At 55.1% G+C, this 8,051-nt stretch overlaps 1 non-coding gene across 1 annotated transcript; it reads right to left on the reverse strand.

Annotated features, from left to right (window-relative positions):
* Positions 1–7,434: 7,434 nt before the first annotated feature.
* LOC136115775 (small nucleolar RNA SNORD45) lies at positions 7,435–7,519 on the reverse strand. The gene has a single exon (XR_010653277.2). It is a non-coding gene; the product is annotated as a small nucleolar RNA SNORD45 (small nucleolar RNA).
* Positions 7,520–8,051: the final 532 nt, after the last annotated feature.

An 8,051-nucleotide genomic window follows, 5' to 3' on the forward strand; every position in this document is an offset into this window, starting at 1 on the left:
AATACAACTAGTCTGCTTCACCAAACAGCGCTCTTGTAAATGATGCTTTCACGACATCATCCTTGGTATCTCAGCCAGCGGTTCATGTCTGCACAGAGCGGTATATAAGCCAAAGTGCTCATTCGTAACTCCTCTGCGTCAAATCTCGCTGTGCGGCACCTCTCGCCCCGGCAGAAAAGCCGGGATTTACAGACCCGTCTTCCCCAAAGCACCGCATACGGGAGCTCATTGGTCAGGAACAGGGCTGAGCTCGGCTTTGGGTGAGATCACAACCTGGCAACTCAAGCTCATTCCCACCTTCAGCAGCAGCTCCCTGCTCGTCGCAAAGTTGTCACAGTCGGAGAAGATTTCGCAAAGCTCTTCGAACATCAGCATTGTGTCCCTGTACAGGAAAAGATTCAATGATTTAAGTTGTTTGTAAGCACTCTGAATCAGATCAGGGGACAATTTTTTTCTCAAGAATCGTTAACAGTTGGGCACAGAAAAGATAAAAGCACCAAAACACATCCAGTGACACACTGCACAGCCTTACTTTGGAACGCAGGCCCAGGTCTTCTTCAGGCGATAAACCGAGGTGGACTGCAAGGCGGAAACGATGGCCTTCAGAGACGAAAAGTTGTTCAGGATCCTACATTGCTGTGAAAGGAGCGGTTAGAAACACAGGAGCGTTAAACGTCAGCATCACCAATAGTCAGTGCTCTTCTGTCTGCCCCGTGTCCTGCTTGCTGCACATTCTCCCTGCTAAGCGGGCAGCTCTACAAATACTGAGCATCAAAAATATCACTCCCCGCTACAACCCCCCTGTCCCTTCCCAGCTCCACGGCACCCGCACAAGGAACGTTAAACAGTCGCGAATAAACGCTTTACACGTCCGATACGGATCCACTTCTCCAAGATCTTCGCTCTCGGCTGTGTCTTTAATTCTTTGCTCTCCAGGATGGTGCTGAGCACGCAGTTGGTGACGGCGTTGAACTGCGAGATGGTGGCTCTGATGCTCTGTGCCAGCTGTTTGTTCTCTTTCTTGTCCCTTCGGGACCAGATGCAGCCCAGGCAGTGGTGGGGCACAACGTTCTGGAAGAGTGTCTAGAGGGAAACAGAGGTGTCCAACTCAGCCTGGAGCGCTACTGCCCACAGCAAGAAATGCACGGTTACAGTACAAACTGCAGCTGAATCAGAGGCCTCGCTGCTCACAGGGGGGACAGCAGGCAGTGACAGGCCCGGGGATGACAGGCCCCCCCTCCCCTAGGGGGCGCTCGGCTGGGCCAAAGGACGTTTCCTTGCTTTATATTTTCTACCACATTCATCTGGAGACGAGGAGGAAAGCCATCAGACAGTACCACTGTTCAAAAACAGGTACAGGCCTGGACTAAGATGTTTACAAAAGGTGTTTTTCCACTAATTGTTGTTAAAAACACACTAAACTCATGTGATGTTTGTCTCCCTTGTTTTTCCACTCGTTCACAGACCAGGCCCAAGGACATTCACACATCCCATGCACTTGGGGGCGGTTATCCGGCCCGAGATACCATTCTCACGAGTCTGGGCTATAACTTTTTACAATTACGAGAAATGTACTTCAAAGTAATCTGTCCAAGGCCCTTTATATATTATTACGTTAGTATTATGTCTTTGACCGTCCAGATGGTCACGTTAGTATTGATCTTCCTTTATCATCCAGGTGGCTGGAACCGCACATCTTGCTTTTCCACATTTACTTTCCAACATGAGTCCTCAAGACATTACCTTAGAATCTCTCCCATATGGCCAGTTGAACAGCTTGTCAGAGGAAACAAGGTGAAGTGGGTGCACTCTGATGAAAACAAGGTTTCATACAAGTTAATCATTGTTTTACTTATCTAGTAATACTATATAACAGATTTAAAGCAGTGCAGAGAATGCCACGTTGTACACCTCGTGTTCCAAACATCGGCACTGAGCGTATTTCTGATATGAAATACAGGTGGATGCCTCTTGCAAAATTTTTGTTTCCTTATAGAATGTTTTTCCATTTTGTTTTCCATTGTCTGGACTGCTTTTCCTATTTCTCTTTTTTTTTTTTCCATCCTAGGATGTGAATGTAACTTCCTACGATCGGCTCTTTGGGAAAGAGAGTGAAATGCAGGTGTTCACTTTGCTCTAGTTGGGAGGGGAGCAAACACAGCAGTTTTGACTATTGATGTGATTCAGAGCAGCACATCAGGCACATGCGCTGGGTGCAGCTTTTTAGTGCAATACTTGCAGAATCATGAGGGTAAAAACCTCCTCTGCTGAGGCCACGACATGAGGGGCAACGTGTCGGGCAGAGTGACAGAGAGGACCCAGGTGTCCGGGCACCGGCACAGCAGTGGGAGCATGGACACGGACACACATCCACACGCAGGCGTAGCTTTGCTGAAGGGATTTACTGATCATGAGAGGGAAATGGCCCAGGGCTCCCAGGGGATCAGACGGGGTCATCCAGGGATGATCATCTCCTCATGTCACTGGAGGGGGACAGGACACGGCTGTCACCATCAGTTTCAGTTCTGAAATCAGAGCCCAAAATGAGATCTCCAGTGTCAGCTGGGACATGAGGGGAGGCTTCTCCCCACCGTCTCTCTGCAGAGACCCAGGGAAGGAGAGAAGAGTTGGAGCCCTCAATCAACCCAGGACAAGACTCGGTTCTCCTGAGATCCATGTGGCACCCAGAGCTCCTTGGCCAGTGTGTCATTAGCCCCGGATGCCCCTACATCTCCCAGAACCCTGCCCAGCCCTCAGGGTGATCCTTGGGGTCTGTAAGGCCCCAGAGCCCCAGCCCGGCCTGCACGGTGACCCTCTGGGTCCGTAGAGCCCCGCTGGGTGCAACAAAAGTCATGGGGGCAGCTCTGTCCAGCGTGGCCTGGGACACAGGGCATGGACAGTCTCCTCTGTTTGCTTCTAGATCCACGTTCTGCCCACCCAGGACCCTTTGTGGGGCTGGAGATGCCCTGATGCTGCTCACCAGCAATGGAGGAGATGGGTGCACTAGCACTTCAGCATCTGGAAGATCTGGAACCTGGTGTTTCTGCTGCAAAACATCATCCACCCTGAGAGACAGAGGGAGCTGGGGAGAAAGGTTGGGTGAGGAACACACTTGGGTGCACTGGGAGGCAGGGGAAAGCGATGGGGTCCTTGGGAAGGTGACTCCAGGGAAAATGGGGTGCGTGAGTTTGTGTGGTGGGGCACAGAAAGCAGTGGAGGTCCTGGGGAAGGGGCTGTGTCCTGGGGTATCGTGGGGTGCACTGGGCTGTAGTGGGTTGTGATGGGATGGAAGGGAATGCAATGGGAGCCCTGGGCAATGGGGCATCCCTGGGAAAACACTGGGGAGCAGGGATGTTCTGTGGGGCTGCAGGGGGTGCATGGGAGTGTACTGGGGCACACTGGCATGTTCTGGGGCACACCGGGATGCCCTGGAGTTTCGTGGCCGTGGGAGGGAGGGTGTGGGGCAGCAGAACTTGTGACACCTACCGCAGCCCTCTTCACTCGCCCCAGTTTGAGTCCCTGCTGTAGAGAGACCATGAGACCTCACTGGTCACTGGGATGTCCCAGCCCCAGCAAGGGAGGGGAGGACCAAGGTGCCCTCCAGTTCCCAGACTGGATGCCCTCCAAGTCCGCCCCACTACTCACATGCAGGAGAGACCCTCCACTTGCTTCCAGCAATGTTCCTGGAAATGCCTATGAAAGAAGAGAAAGGGGTTGGAGACAAATGGGGCTGTGGGTGGGGCACAGGTGTCCCCAGCCCCACCCAGGCCCCTGGATTCTCCCTCATCTGAGCGTGAAAATCCCTTCTGCTCCCCCCAACCTCATTCCTCCAAGTTTCACCTGGGATACCTGTTCATGGCGGACCAGGGCTTGGGTTGGAGAAAAGGATAACATGGGAATTTGGGGCCTCCAAGGAGGATGGTGGCTGGGGGGGACCCAGAGGCAGGGCACTGTTGTGAACTCGCAGAACCCAAGGGACCGGGCTGGGGGTGCTGGAGGGACAGGACTGCATGGGATGCAAGTGAGGGGTAAAGAATTCAAGGGGAGGGGACACGGGGAATTCAAGTGAGGTTGTTGGTGGGGGCAGGAGGAAGTGGACAGCAGAGGAACAAAACACGGGGATCGGGAAAGTGCTTGGGAGGGGGTGTTCAAGGAGGGGGATCTGGGGGCACTACCGCAGGGGACAGGGTGAAAGGCAAAGGACGGAGTGGAAAGATGGAAAGAAAGGCATTGGCATCCATCAAAGGGAGAGCATTTGGGGACCCTCTATAGGACACAGAGGAGATCCTGAGGAGGAGATACCTGAGGGGTCTTAAAGGATGGAATGGGGAGGCCCAAAGAAGAGGGGTGTGGGGGCACCAAGACAAGAAACTGGGAGGGGCCCTCACTGGAGCCTCACCTGCGCATCCTCTGGGGTGCACAGCAGGATGGTGAAGAGCAGGGCCACACTGAGCACTGCGACCTTCATCTTCCTCTGCGGTGCAGCGAGTCCTGGGTGATGCCAGAAAAGGTGAGGGCACCTTTATCCCTCCCAGGAGGACTCCTTGCCCCTCCCCACGCCTCCAGCCCCCAGGGCAAAGCTTGGCAGAGACACCCGCCCTGGCAACCCAGCCTTGGCACAGAGTCACTCCCGCCTTGAGCACTGATCCAGCTGCCTTCCCTGGCATCAGTGCCGCTTCCTGCATGGGGCAGCTGCACGGGGAAGGGCCCAGGCATCCACAGTGGTGAGGGGGGACAGCAGTGTGTCCCTGACAGCCAGACACCCTATGGTGATGACCCACTGCTCCAACTCGAAACCATCCTGCAACAACCCCAAAAGCCTGATCCCCCCACCTGCCAGTGCCCCTCACCTCCCAGCACCACCATCTCCCAGTGCCCCTCAACTCCCAGGCCAGTCTTTCCCTATGGAACCCCCCCTAGAGATGACACCAGCCTCAAATCTGGGGTCTCTAAGCACAATTATCTCTGAGCCCTTTCCAGCCCCTTAAATAAATGAGGGGCTGGGAGTCACTCCTCTTCTTGGGGCACCAGGGACCCCAGGATTAGGGAACTCTGGGAGGTGGGAGGACAGCTGGGGCAATGTGGACAGCTGGTGACTGGGATCCTCAGTCACTGGTGGCACTGACAATGGGGAGCACTGGTGAATCCTGGGCTCTGGGAGAGGAGGGCTGGGCTTGGGGGAAGTGCTGGGGTGGTGTCAGTGCCCAGCTCCAGCCCACCCCATTTCCCTTGCACCGCCAGCCCCCAACTGGTCCAGTCTGCAGCCACAGCTGAGAACAGAGCAGAGGGAACATCCCCTGCCCTGGCTCTCACCTGTCCCTGTCCGGGGTCACTGCGCCCTCCCAGACAACCTGGGTCCCGCCCTGTAGAGTTGATCCCACATGGTGGGTCCCAGTGTCCCTGTCCCCAACAAGGCTCTGGCTCCAGCCCTGTCCCTTCCTGGGACTTGGTCACAGCTCACCAAAGGCCCTTGTCCCCACCGAGTGTCCCTTCAATGCCCCCATCCTCGGCCCAGGCCAGCGCTGTCCCTGAGCAGGACGTGGCCATCCAGAGGGACATGATGAAGCGGGCGCTTGTTCCCAGGCAGCCGCTCGGAGCTCATTGCAGGACGGAGCTCCCCTGGCACGAGGAGGGATGTTTGCTCCCACAGCGGCTCTGATAAGCTCTGTTTGCCCAGGGCCCATGGCACAAGAAGCCCGTTCACCAAGATCGGTGCCTCACAGAGTGACCGATCAGGGGATCCAGGGCAGTTAAAGCAGCCTGGAAGCCTGGGCTCCCCCAGCCCTGGCAGCGGGCAGAGCCCACAGAGAAGGGCAGTGCTGGGGCAGCGGGGAGGAGCAGGTCCTGGGGCACCCGCACGCCTGGGGCTCCCTGGCTGCCCTGGGCACAGGCTGGAGCCCAGAGGCCGGGGGGTCCCAGGGGAGCAGCTGGACAGCCGGGGTGCCGCTCTGCTTCGGGACAGCCTGGGGAGTCCTGCTGGAGTGGGGCTCAGAGCAGCTGGGGGATGGAGCTGTGTCCCCAGGGGCACGGCCTCCCCTGCCCTCTCCCCCGCCCGCCTTGCAGCTCTCCCTGGCTTTTTGCGGGGCGCGGGGTTCCCTTCACTGCACCCCTGGCCCAAACATCCCCATCCTGGGGGCCCTGGTCAGCATCCTCTGGGCACTGTGGGGCAGTGTGACAGTGGGGGAATCAATGGGTTTATAACTCCAGTCTCAGTGGCTGCTGCCCGGGCGACCTGGATGTTGAGCGGTTTCCAGCACCAGTCTGTGCTCACTGACTGGAGCAGAAGAGGGATCTCAGATTCCCAAGACCCGATTTCTGTCCCTGCAGAGCTGGCAGCCCTTCAGGGACATACCTGTGTTTGCTTTGATATTCTTCAGTGGCTGACTCTGGGCTGTGTGAGCATCTCCATGATGTACTTTTACAACCATGTTCTCCGTACAGACAGCAACATCTTGCCACAGTTCAGCAGCCTCTTGGAAAGTAAATGTGGAAAAGCAAGATGTGCGGTTCCAGCCACCTGGATGATAAAGGAAGATCAATACTAACATGACCATCTGGACGGTCAAAGACATAATACTAACATAATAACATAGAAAGGGCCTTGGACAGAGTACTTTGAAGTACATTTCTCATAACTGTAAAACGTTATAGCCCAGACTCGTGAGAATGGGATCTCGGGCCAGATAACCGCCCCCAAGCGCATGGGATTTGTGATGTCCTTGGGCCTGGTCTGTGAACGAGTGGGAACGTAACTGAAATAAACATCACATGAGTTTAGTGTGTTTTTAATAACAATTACTGGAAAAACATCTTATGTACCATCTTAGTCCAGGCCCATATCTGTCCCCCAAGGAATGTATTTTGGTGTTGGGGCAGGGGAGGAGCACAGACAGGCAGCCCGGACCCCTGGGTCCTCTGCCCTGCTCGGGGAGGGGAGGTCGTTCCCTGTATGATGGGCTCAGCACTCCTGGGCTCACAGGAGATGTCACCCCCTCCAGAAGCCATCTGCTGTTCACAAGGCCACCAGTGCAGCAAGTCAACATTCATTTGATGCAACCAGTCTGTTAGAGCCAGTAATCCTGTGTAAAATCGATGCAAAATTACCACTGTGCTTAACTACAATGTGCCATGGAACAACCAGGCACTGACAAATCTCTCTGTTTTCCCTGGGAAATCACATTTGTGGCACTTTCACCCCCAAATCTCAGCAGCAGCGTTTGTTAACACCGGTTAACAGCTTTGGCTACCCAGAGCTGCCTTCAGCTCACGTGAAAACGTCTCCTCACGCTCATTGTGAGCCCAAGAACGACGCCTCCCCAATGCCCAAACTGAGGAACCTCAAGCAGTGCCCCCTTCTCCAAGGGCTGCGTTACAATCGGTGACAGAAAGGGGCTTCCACAGCCTGGAAAAGCTCCACAAGGAACTGGAGATTCCTGGGTCTCAGAGTAATTCTAGAGCTCAAGTGGTGACAGCCATCAGCTCCAGCTCAGACAATACATGCCAACGCCCATCACTGACCCAGGAAGGCAGCTCTTCCTGTCCTGCCCAACGCCTTCAAATCCAGCACACTTTGTCCCTCCAACAGGAGGCAGCTGATTGATTTCTAACACCACTCTTCTCTGTCTACTTCGAGATGAACCAGACATACGTTATACAAGCAACCAAGTCCCCGCCTGGAAGCAGCGGAGCCTTTTGCCTTCTCCTTCCCACCCCACTTTGCAGGAGAAGGAAAACAAACGGCAGAAGAGACGCTGAGAAATTCAACCACCAAATGGAGAGGAAACCTTTGAGAGCGGGAAAACTTATCCGTACAATGGAGAGAGCTACGCTGAATGAATAACACTGAAAACGAACCCTTCTTGCAGGGTAAAGTGCACAGCAATTCAAGACCTGCTGAACAGACCCCTGCCATTCTCAGCAATAAACAACCCCCAAGGCTCAACCAGCCAGCCAGGGTCACTGCTCTAAATCCAAGCGCAGCTGCACCGACCTGAGCCAACACGGACACAGCCGCCTCCCTTGGCCCACACGAAGCTGCACAGGCCACGCGC

The sequence above is a fragment of the Patagioenas fasciata genome, unplaced genomic scaffold (genome assembly GCF_037038585.1).
Source record: "Patagioenas fasciata isolate bPatFas1 unplaced genomic scaffold, bPatFas1.hap1 Unplaced_1, whole genome shotgun sequence".
Lineage (NCBI taxonomy): Eukaryota > Metazoa > Chordata > Aves > Columbiformes > Columbidae > Patagioenas > Patagioenas fasciata.